At 40.5% G+C, this 10,772-nt stretch overlaps 1 pseudogene across 1 annotated transcript in view; it reads right to left on the minus strand.

The window, feature by feature from the left end:
• The window catches only part of LOC110204804 (large ribosomal subunit protein eL36 pseudogene), a 35,074-nt pseudogene extending 24,630 nt beyond the window's left edge, over window positions 1-10,444 (minus strand). The window contains exon 1 of the transcript XR_013483418.1: window positions 9,762-10,444. The product of XR_013483418.1 is annotated as a large ribosomal subunit protein eL36 pseudogene (transcript). The remainder of the gene's footprint in view (window positions 1-9,761) is intronic.
• Between the last annotated feature and the right edge of the window lie 328 nt (window positions 10,445-10,772).

Below are 10,772 nucleotides of genomic sequence, written 5' to 3' on the forward strand. Positions count from 1 at the left end.
ACCCTGATGACTTGTTCAACAATCTAGATCTACCTTGTATTTATGTCTGAAAAATCAAGGAACTTCCTGCATTTTTTGACTTATCAAAATAGAATTGGAGCCCATGAATATATTTTAGTTTAAGCAAGCTAATTTTTAAATGGCTTCATTATTTAAGCATGAAAACTCTGATTCTGCCAAGTACTTGCCAAAATGAACACTTTAAAACTAGGGAATTGATGTGATTGGCCTTTTAGTGCATTAGGCATTGGTAATTCAAAGACAAAAATGAAAAAGAAGTGCTACCATCAAGAGCTTCCACCTAGCCACTGCTGGAATGGTGTCACAGCAAAACAAACAAGTAAATGAAAGTTTAATGCTATCTTAGGTTACATTTTGACAAATTTAGTCATTTCAGAAAAAGGTGAATAAGCACCTTGACTTCCAGCTTGGGGACTACTATGAAAAGAGCTATATTTTTGGACAAATACGTTCTTTTCTTCATTTGATCTTTTTAGGGTATAGAGCTATGAATGGTATTCCTGTGTCAAGGAGTATGAGCAGTTTAGCTGCTTTGGAAACATCATTCCAAACTGCTTTCCAGAATAGTTGGACCAATTCAGAGTTCATCACGTGCCTGTTTTTCCCACAGCCCCTCCAACATCTGTCATTTTCTTCTTTCCTCATCTTTGCCAGTCTGATGGGTGTGAACTGGCACCTCAGGCTTCTTTTAATTTGTATTTTTTCTAATTATTAGTGATTTGGAGCATTTTTTTGTCATGGTGGTTGATAGCTTGAATTTCTTCCTTTGAAAACTGCCTGTTCATGTCTCTGACCATTTATCTATCAGTGAATGACTGTAAGTCTTATGAATTTACTTCTGTTTCATATTTGTTTTGGACATATGACTGCTATCATATAGACTTTTTTGCAAGCCTGTTCTTTGTAACTGCATATGTTTCTTTGTAAATGCATTTAATCATTATACAGCTGTGAAGAAATGATTTTGCCCAATTTGATGAAATCATATGATTATCATAAATATTAAAAAAATCAGCAAAGTCTGTTGTTGTCTATTATGTGCAAGATTCCACGTACATTGAACAAGTAGATACACAGATGTTTGAAAATTTATTGAATACCTATTTTATATATTAAAATTCATTGATAGTTCAGTCTCTGACATATACTGGTTGTGTGTTCCTAGGCAAGTCACTTAAACTCTAAATTCCCTAAAAAATCTTCTTAAAATATATTTCAACTTGCAATGATGGACCACTTATGAAATAACAGGTCTAGTCCATGAGACTCTAGGCTTAACTGAAATTATTTGATTAAGTTTTAGACAGAAAAAAAAACAAGAGATAGCAAACAGGATTAGTTCTGTCATTAAGTGCAAATGAAAAAGCACTGTGTTTGGAATTGGTGCACCTGAGCACTCTCGCTTCTCTTTTCCCACTGTGTGACCTCGAAAGTTGCATCTTTTAGGTTCTCAAGTTTCCTCGTCTCTAAAATGAGGGGGTTGGACTCAGTCTCTAAGATTCCTTCCAGTTCTAGCATCTAGCCTATGATCTTGCTTGGATTATGGCAAAGAGAGCATACTTGTTTGTTTCAGGAATTTCAGTTCAATAAAGAGGAGGCTAGCACCAAAATTCAGAATTCAAGATGAACTTGTTAAGCTGGAGAAGAGTTCAAACAAGGAAATCCCACACTAGTAAAAACAATGGAGGTAAAGAATTCTTTAATATCCACCTTAAAATCCTTGATTGCCATAGTTAGTAGGAGAAAATAATAGGCATTCTGAGACCCAAAAAGAAAGATAAGGATGATTGTTAATTTAGACATAATCATTTTAGTATTTTCTAAATGAATTTCATCATTCTGAATGTGTATCTACTTGTTCTGTTCATATTTCTTTGTTAGTATAAATTTAAAATAATCAAAAATTTTATTGTCATTCATTTGTTTATTTGTTGTGACTATTACATGCTAAGAACTAGATAAATATGAAAGTCCCTGCTCTCAAGGGGCTTTTATTCTACCGGTGAGATAGAGCATGTACACAGAGAAGGAAAAAAAGAATATTCTAAAAGTTATTAAGAATAGGGGGGCAAGAATCAGGAAAGGCTTTCTATAGGAGGAGGTACCACCTAAATAGAGCCTTGTCTTGAGTTATCTGTATTTGCTAACTATGGGAACAAATAAAATTACTTCAAATCACCTCACATTGTTCCATGCAATGCAGTCTATAAAGAATTAATGAATTAGAAATTCTGAATTCCAGGCAGTGATACATTTGCCAGACTATTGGCAATATTCCATAAATCAAGGTAAACTGCATATCCTAAAGTTATTCTGTGGCTCTAAGTGACCATGCATAGAAATGGCAAAATTATCTCATATCGCGTTCATGTCCTGTTATACCGAGAAATGAGCGAGTTGACCACCCAAGCTAATTTTAAATTGTGGACTTTATTAGCGCGTGGCTGCCAGGGATATTCACATCCAAATCAAGCAGCAGCCATCAGGGGTTGAGCTAGGGTTTATATAGGGAGTATACAGGACGGGGAGGGGGATGGATCTTTGAAGTCTGGCAAGAGGAAGAGGTTTTTTGGGGGCTGGTCAAGGACACCCTTCTCCCTCTGTGTAGATATGATAATGCTGTGCAAACTTTCTCACAATGGAGGCTTCCAGATATGATCTGAGGGCTGTGGCCTGAGCAGCCATATAAGGGTCTTGCTAAGGAATCTGGAGGTTTCCAGAGATATGATCTGAGGGCTGGAGCCTGAGCAGCCAGATAAGGGTCTTGCTAAGGAATCTGGAGGTTTCCAGAGATATGATCTGAGGGCTGGAGCCTGAGCAGCCAGATAAGGGTCTTGCTAAGGAATTTGGAGTTTTCCATGGCCTAAAGGGTTCTACTACCTAAATGGTAAAATAATGTTCTGCATTACATTCCCCACTTCTTTTGTGTACCACATCAAACCCTTGACGTGGTGGGGGCTGCCTCATTATAGGGTGCAAAGAAGGCAGACACCAGGGTCTGATAACGGGGACCTCTAACCAACAGTAACTTAACTAAATTAATACAGGATCTAACAAAGTCAAAGAGCCGATTAACTAGACAAGGGTCAAGAATTAGGGCTATAGTAAGGAGGAGCAAAGGCCTGGCTAAGGCAGAAATAAGAATGCTTAACCATGGGGAAGTCTGAAACAGGCTCTGGTACCAATTTTCGTTCCCTTCTCATTCCCTCTGCCTGTCTGCAATATTTTTCCATACTAGGGAAAGGTGCTCCTGAACTGCATCTGAGTTATTGGCATAGAAACAGCAGGCCTCCCCTAGGGCGGCACAAAGGCCGCCCTGCCTGAGAAACAATAAGCCTAAACCCCTCTGGTTCTGCAGAACCATCTCTGCCAAGGAGTTGACCTGTCTCTCCAGTTGGGATACAGAGTGCTCCAGATGACAGGTCTACGTTGACCTGAGCACTAAGTTCCTGGTAACTGGCCTCTCCTCGGACTAGGGCAGCGGTACCCACAGCAGTTGATCCCACTAACCCCAACACCACTGAGGATAGGGATGAGGAGGGGAACAGCTCGCTTGCTTCAGTAGGACACACTGCCCTCATGACTGAAGTACTCCCAACCCTCCAGGCCCTGAAGAAGGGAGACCCTGGGGATAATGGAGACTAATATACATAGAGGCTCAGATTCTTTTAGGAACACCGTAGCAGAGACACACTGTGTGATCCCATCCAGACAGGCCCACCAAGTGCCAGATGGTGCTGAATAAAAAGAGGAGGAGGATTGGGGAACAACCACAGTACTATTACAGACAGGAGAGTAAGGAGAAGTTTTCAGGGATGTGGTAGATGAGGTAAGACAGGTACCTTTTCCTTGGACATTCTCCCGAGTCTGGGCTATGGGAAACAGAACCATTAACTGCCACTCCCACATTGTATGGGGGTTGTGCATCCATACACAGCCAGCAGCTAGGTCCTAGGTCAGGCCGGGTGGAGTTGACAACGCCATGGATGGCTCGGAGCAGTCTCATAATCGAGGGGTGAGGAGGATCTGCCTGAGGGGTCCTACTAGGAGCCAGAGGAAAAGGAGGAATGGGCAAGTAGGTGGGGGCATGTGAAACAGGGAGGGGTAGGGGAGAATAGGGAAATGCAGGGGGGTCAAGGGAGATTGAATAGACAATGGGAATAGATAATGGAGGGAACAGGAAGGCAGAAGTTTGAAAGGCATCTGCACAAAATCAAGGTGGGGCTAGGACTTTCAAAAGGAGATAAAGGAAGGCCTTTCTGGGGCCTATAGACAAGAGGGAGCCAGATCTGAATAAGATTAAAAGGTAAGGCTAAGGCTTTCAAAGGGAGATGAGGGTCTGGGGCCTGTGAGTCAGATTCCCTTTGAGGCAAAGAGCGAAGATCTTGGTTTGGGCCCCGCCCCCATCATCCCCCCCTCAAACAAATAGGAACCAAATTCTTTTGGTGAAAAGGGGCAGAGGTCTCTGCTTCTGAAACTGCTTCCTGCTGGCAAGGGGCGTAGAGCTGTCCCTGCCTCTCTGGGTCCCGTTCGAGGGGTCAAACTTCAAATGCCAGGTTCAGTGGACTAGAGACCTTGGGTTGGTATACAGTCATCTGGAAGTTGATGGCTCCGACCCTAGAAGAAAGGAATCTGGCAAGAATATTTAGTAAACATGGACCAAACAAACACAAGAGAAGTATGATCAGTAGTGGCCTCTGTGTTTTCTTTCTGGAGTCCCTGCAGGAACTTGGTTAAGGAAGAATTAGTGCCATCTGCCCTGAGTTCCTACTCCCCCCTTTTAGTTTTTGGCAAAGGAATCATCCAAGGAAGAGGACTGCCGTAAGAGCCGGACCCATACTGCCAACCCCCCACTAAATAGTAAACAAGAGCAAACAACAATATGCATACCTTACATTAATCCACAGGCCCCAATACATACATAGATATATGAAAGAATCCATTTTAACACAGTGCATATAGGATCTTAAATGTTTCAGTCATGCCATGTTTCTCTGATGACATGGACAAGATAAACCACAAGCCATTTCCCTTTTAACATTATTAATTGTAACACAACTTTAAACAAGTATGATATTACCCAAATAACAAAATAACATTCTCACAAACCCCTGAATTGTAAAGAACTTAACTCATATAGGAACACACACAGAACACAAGTCCCAGTTCTATAGTACCCTAAGATGTCACATTGCCTAAACATTTCCAAAATGAGCCCTAAAATGCTTGCATGCATTTCTACTCTTGTTCATAAAACCTCACTAAATTGGTACAAAAGTTCTTAAATAACACAAATTCCAGAGTAGTATTAAGGAAACTAAATTCCTAAGTATTCCAGAATCCCTCATAAGTCTTTAGTTAAAGGCACATAGAGATAGTTCAGTTTTCCCAGTCACACAGGACTAGGTTCAAACAATACAACAAAGTTTACTCATAATTCGCAAAATTGCATAATTACATTAAGTCAGGTACAGATTAAACCAATCAGAGAGCTCACAATAGACTAGTTTGGAAAAGAGAGATTTACATGTAATCAGGGTAACAAAGAAAACCTTAGACAGGAATCATACAAATCAATACAATCAGTATTACCTATATTAACTAACATTAAGTTCCTTGCTCATGTACAATCGGTTTAATTCATAGGCAGTTCAAAAAGGGAGCTCTGCTTCTCTGGCTTAGTGTAAAAATCCAAAACTGTGATCTTCCTACCTAAACATGCTTAAAGCTTGGATTGCTATGATAGATAATAGATACATCTTGGAAGCCAATCATATCAGTCTAATCCTATTGCTTTTCTCAAAATTTGCTATCCTATTTAATTAGACATCTATCACATTACACCTTTGTCCTATTATTGTGTGTAAACATTTCCTCCTTAGGGGGATGTTATCCCTATATTATTATTATGTGGCCATGAATGTACTTGCATCCTATTACGGTAACACAGGGATGTTCCAGAGGGACAGGGTCATATATCATATCAGAAGGAAAGAACTTCCTTAGCTCCATTTGATTCCAGGCATGAGTCATATCTGATAGGTAATCACGTAGTCACTGGATGTTAAAAGCAGGGCCTGGGATTAATCAGGTGGGGATTTCCCTTGTCAAAAAGGAAATAGCACAATTGGGAAATAGAGTCAAGAAGATCCTATCTAGGCTGTGTCCAAGGTTGTCCTCAAAAGTCTTCCCAGGCACAGACTTCCACCTTTATCAGTTATCAGCCTGCAGCACATGCCATTCTACTATTGGCTTTATGACAACTCAGACAAGTACCCTGGTAATCAAAGCTCAAAACAATAGTAAATGTCTGTCCCATAAAATCACAAATCCTGGATAATAAGAATTTAATCTCACATTGGTAATAGTAAGAGACTGATCACAGAAAAATACTACTGCTCTCATAATTCCTTTAAACAATGGGAACATCTTGAGGTGAGTATAATCAATTGAACCCCAATAAGGGCCAAAAACCTGAACTAATTCTTTTTTTTTTTAAGTGAACCAAAAACACCCATTTCCAGGACCAGATAGAACTGACCAACATTCTTTCTGTGTGTTATCACTGAGCCCAAGATGTCTGGGACCAAACACTCTCCAGAACAATGGGACTTTTCTTATCTCGGTATCTTATGGACATAGACTATGCTATGTCATGTTAATGGTAAAAGAAACACAGATATCTTGGTCTATAATTTCAACTGACACTTTGACACCCTCCCGCTCTATTGAATTTACAACCCATTCAATTAAGAAAATTCCTTCCCATGCCACATGTCAAACAAACATATGGAAGCTGCACTTTTTTTTTTTAGGGCAGATGACCTTGCTACCCCCCCCCCCCATAGTTTCCAGGGATCCTGGCAAGTTTACAAAATAAGGGGAATTGCCATGTGCCCCTCCTTTTCACACACAAGTAATCAATTAACAATCTTAGGTTTTGATATTAAAACAATAACCCCAAAACTTAGTTAACAATCTCACAAATTTTATAAATTATAACAAAACAATTTCAACTGAAAATTCCCTTTCAATAGAGACAAAATTTGAAAATTTTATACTTCCTTGAATTACAATATTTAAAAGGAAATGTTACAAAACAGGATCATATAAAATGCCCCAACAGCCAAATTGACTCCTTTTTTTTTTGAAGACACAATTAATTTAACATTCTAGATTATAAAAGAAATTGCCCTTCCAGCAACATAACTAATACAATTGACCCAACAGAAAAATCTTTCTTCTTTCTAGACCCTTTCACCAGGTCCAACAGTCTCCTGGGGCCACTCCCATCCCTATAGACTGGCTTCTTTACCTTGACCCATCCCCTTTTACTCCCCATGGCTGTGTGCTGGAAGATACTTCCAGGCTGTAGCTGCTGCCCCTCCCCTTCCTTCCTATAGCCAGGTGGGGGAAGGTGAATTTGCGGGCAGGGGAGAGGGGGTAAAACACTCTCTTCCTAATCTGATCTGGGCTGAAAGGGGTTAATAGAGAAACCCAGCACTGTTTGGGATCCCCACACAGAGATACCCTCTTGACTCAAGGGGAGGAAGTGGGGGAAAGGAGTGACAAGATTGTAAGGAGGTGTTTAAAAACTCCTTAATGATCAATCTCAAAAACTTCCAGAATCTGCTAAGATGTTTTAGCTGTCCTATCTTTTTCACTTCTACGTCCACCCCTTAAAAACTTAGAGTGGGGCATTGAACTTTCAAACCTACATTCTTGAGACCAGTGCCCTTTCTTATGCTACCTGAAGCAGGAACCATTGACTCTGTTTCTCTGAAAGCACCCATTTAAGGCCAATTCAAGGACACAATTTACATAGGAATGAAACTTAGAAAATTCACAGTGGATTAAGACATAATTGTTATCAGTATTAAATTATTGCAACAAATTAGCTTGCAAATGGAAATTTAGTAGGCCTTCTAAAAATCATACAAAAAGATTTTGCAAAACATTACTTTGTAAAAAGTATTTCCCTTTCTAAAAAAGCTTACAGTTTATCCTGATGTTAGAAGGAATAATCACTAAACTTTCATGAAGAACATTTGTTAGAAATTTTTAAGGTGATAGATATCTTTCCTTTCTACCTTAAAGTAAAAATAAACCTTTAAAAATGGAATTTATTAAAACTAAGTTGATGTAAAATGTCCTCAAGTAACATAAATAACTTCCCAAAGTACCATAACAAACTAAATTCCTAGTTGTTACAGAATTCCTAGACATCAAATTTCCTTAGTCAAAAACAGAAAAAAATTCAGTTTTTATAATGCGTGAAGAACATTACCACAATAACAAATATTATCAAACTTTTAAAAATTTACTCAATTTTTATCTCAAGAATTCTCATTTACTCAGGAATTTCACAACACAGAAAACGTTTACACAGATTTGATAAGAATTATAGGTGAAACTTCCTCTTAAAAGCAATAAAATTTGGAAGTTTATTCTAACCCATTCATTCTCCCCTATTTATTTAGTTTTTGGAGGGGTAGACAAAATATATTCCCAAATGCAATACCCTTGTTAAGCTTAGAAATGTACTGGACCAGTATTCTGATTGCTTTTTCTTTCCCATAATGACCAGTCTTTAAAAGAACCCACCCGGGGATCTAGCCTGAAAGGTGGGTGGACATAATTCCCTCCATCTCTCCTCAAACTGCCCTCACTGTGCACTCAAAACAATCCACTCGTCTGAGTTTCCTTCAATGTACCTAAGTGCAAAACAGTGTAACAAATGCTGAAATTGAAAACCTCACATATTTACCAATTTGGATGAGCTGGGGCTCGTGGGAAAATATCAACTAAACCCAGCAAGCCGTAGTCCTCAGCACATAAACCATTTGTCTATGTTCTGGTACACAAGAACTTTTCTCTTTGTCTCCCACTCAAACTTGGCCAGAGTTAGAATGCAGAGAGAGAGAAACTATTACTCATGCAAAAGTCCCAAAACCTTCTCACTTTCAAAACCTCCAGTCACACCATGCAACTAAATCATATTCCCTTCAAATTTTCTACACACACTCCTCTCTCCTACATGCTTAAACTTCCTTGCCTTTCTTTCTAATGATTTAAAATCCCCTTAAAACCTGTACATATCTCATTCCTTTCTAATTCTGACCTGACACTTCAAAAATCCTTCCCAACTTGCCCTCTACCAACCATATAACCTAAATAATAAAGTATTCTTCTCTCTTTCCCTCTCCCATCCACGCACTGCTTTGAAGCTGCTGTTACCTGGGGACGGAGAGGGGGAGAAAGAAGGCAACTTTTCAGAGTCCTGCTGCAGCCTTTGGCTGTCTGGCTGCAAACAACCCAAAAGGGAGGGAAATGATGTACTGGCCGTATCCCCCCCCATTATTGCAGAACACAGACACAGACAAACAATAAGAGCCTGAACACTAAACATCCTCCCAATGAAGTCAAAGGAACTGCCCTGGAGAAAACTGTCTGCAATCCAGTCTGACACCTGTCTTTCAGTATGAAACAGAGGTGGCTTCAGGCAGATGATTGCAAAACAGAATCTCTTAAAAACAGAATCTCTACACATATGAACTAATAGACCAACACTGAGACAGAAACCAGGAATGAGACACGGCCCGACAGAACTAAGACAGAAACCAGGAACCAGATACAGGCATAGTCCCGACGTCTCGGGGTGCCTGGGGGATTGAGGCACTAAGTGCTCTGCCACGTCTGACACTCGTTCCCCACCAGAAAACAGGTCTGCAGACATTTACCTCCAGAGGGTTACCAGGTCCACGAGGGCCGAAATGAGGTACAGTCGGAGTCGGGGAGGGAGGCTTCTCCTAGTCCTGAGTCCTGGGGCCCTGGAACATCATCAGGGGCCGGCTCCCCTAGAAGTCAGAACAGAACAATTCCCCCCTCCCAAGGCCGATGTCCTCTCCAGGCGGGTCTCTGCAGCAACACGGTACGCTGCTATCTCGCTGGGGCCTCCAAAATGTTATACCGAGAAATGAGCGAGTTGACGACCCAAGCTAATTTTAAATTGTGGACTTTATTAGCGCGCGGCTGCCAGGGATATTCACATCCAAATCAAGCAGCCCCCATCAGGGGTTGAGCTAGGGTTTATATAGGGAGTATACAGGACAGGGAGGGGGATGGATCTTTGAAGTCTGGCAAGAGGAAGAGGTTTTTTGGGGGCTGGTCAAGGACACCCTTCTCCCTCTGTGTAGATATGATAATGCTGTGCAAACTTTCTCACAATGGAGGCTTCCAGAGATATGATCTGAGGGCTGTGGCCTGAGCAGCCAGATAAGGGTCTTGCTAAGGAATCTGGAGGTTTCCAGAGATATGATCTGAGGGCTGGAGCCTGAGCAGCCAGATAAGGGTCTTGCTAAGGAATTTGGAGTTTTCCATGGCCTAAAGGGTTCTACTACCTAAATGGTAAAATAATGTTCTGCATTACAGTCCAAGGGTACTACAATAATGAGTGCGTTTTGAATCAATCACCAAGTAAAGAAATGACATCCCTGCTCTGGTATGACTTAAAAATGTATTACAGTGCAGCTAATGTGTTTGGTTCAGCAGCTGCTGGAAAACTGCAAACAGCTTTTGTATTCAAAGAATTACTCTCTTTAGTGTAACTAACAGATAAATTATTCCATGGCGTCATTCTTAAGAAATTCGAACTTTTTGCCAAGTGGCTTACTCATCAGCAAAAGTCAGGTAATGTTTCATTACAGTGCTCAGACAGTAGTGTCTAGTAGTTGAGAGCATGTCAACCCTTA

This window comes from Phascolarctos cinereus, unplaced genomic scaffold (genome assembly GCF_003287225.1).
Source record: "Phascolarctos cinereus isolate Bilbo 61053 unplaced genomic scaffold, phaCin_HiC Scaffold_7;HRSCAF=346, whole genome shotgun sequence".
Classification (NCBI taxonomy): domain Eukaryota; kingdom Metazoa; phylum Chordata; class Mammalia; order Diprotodontia; family Phascolarctidae; genus Phascolarctos; species Phascolarctos cinereus.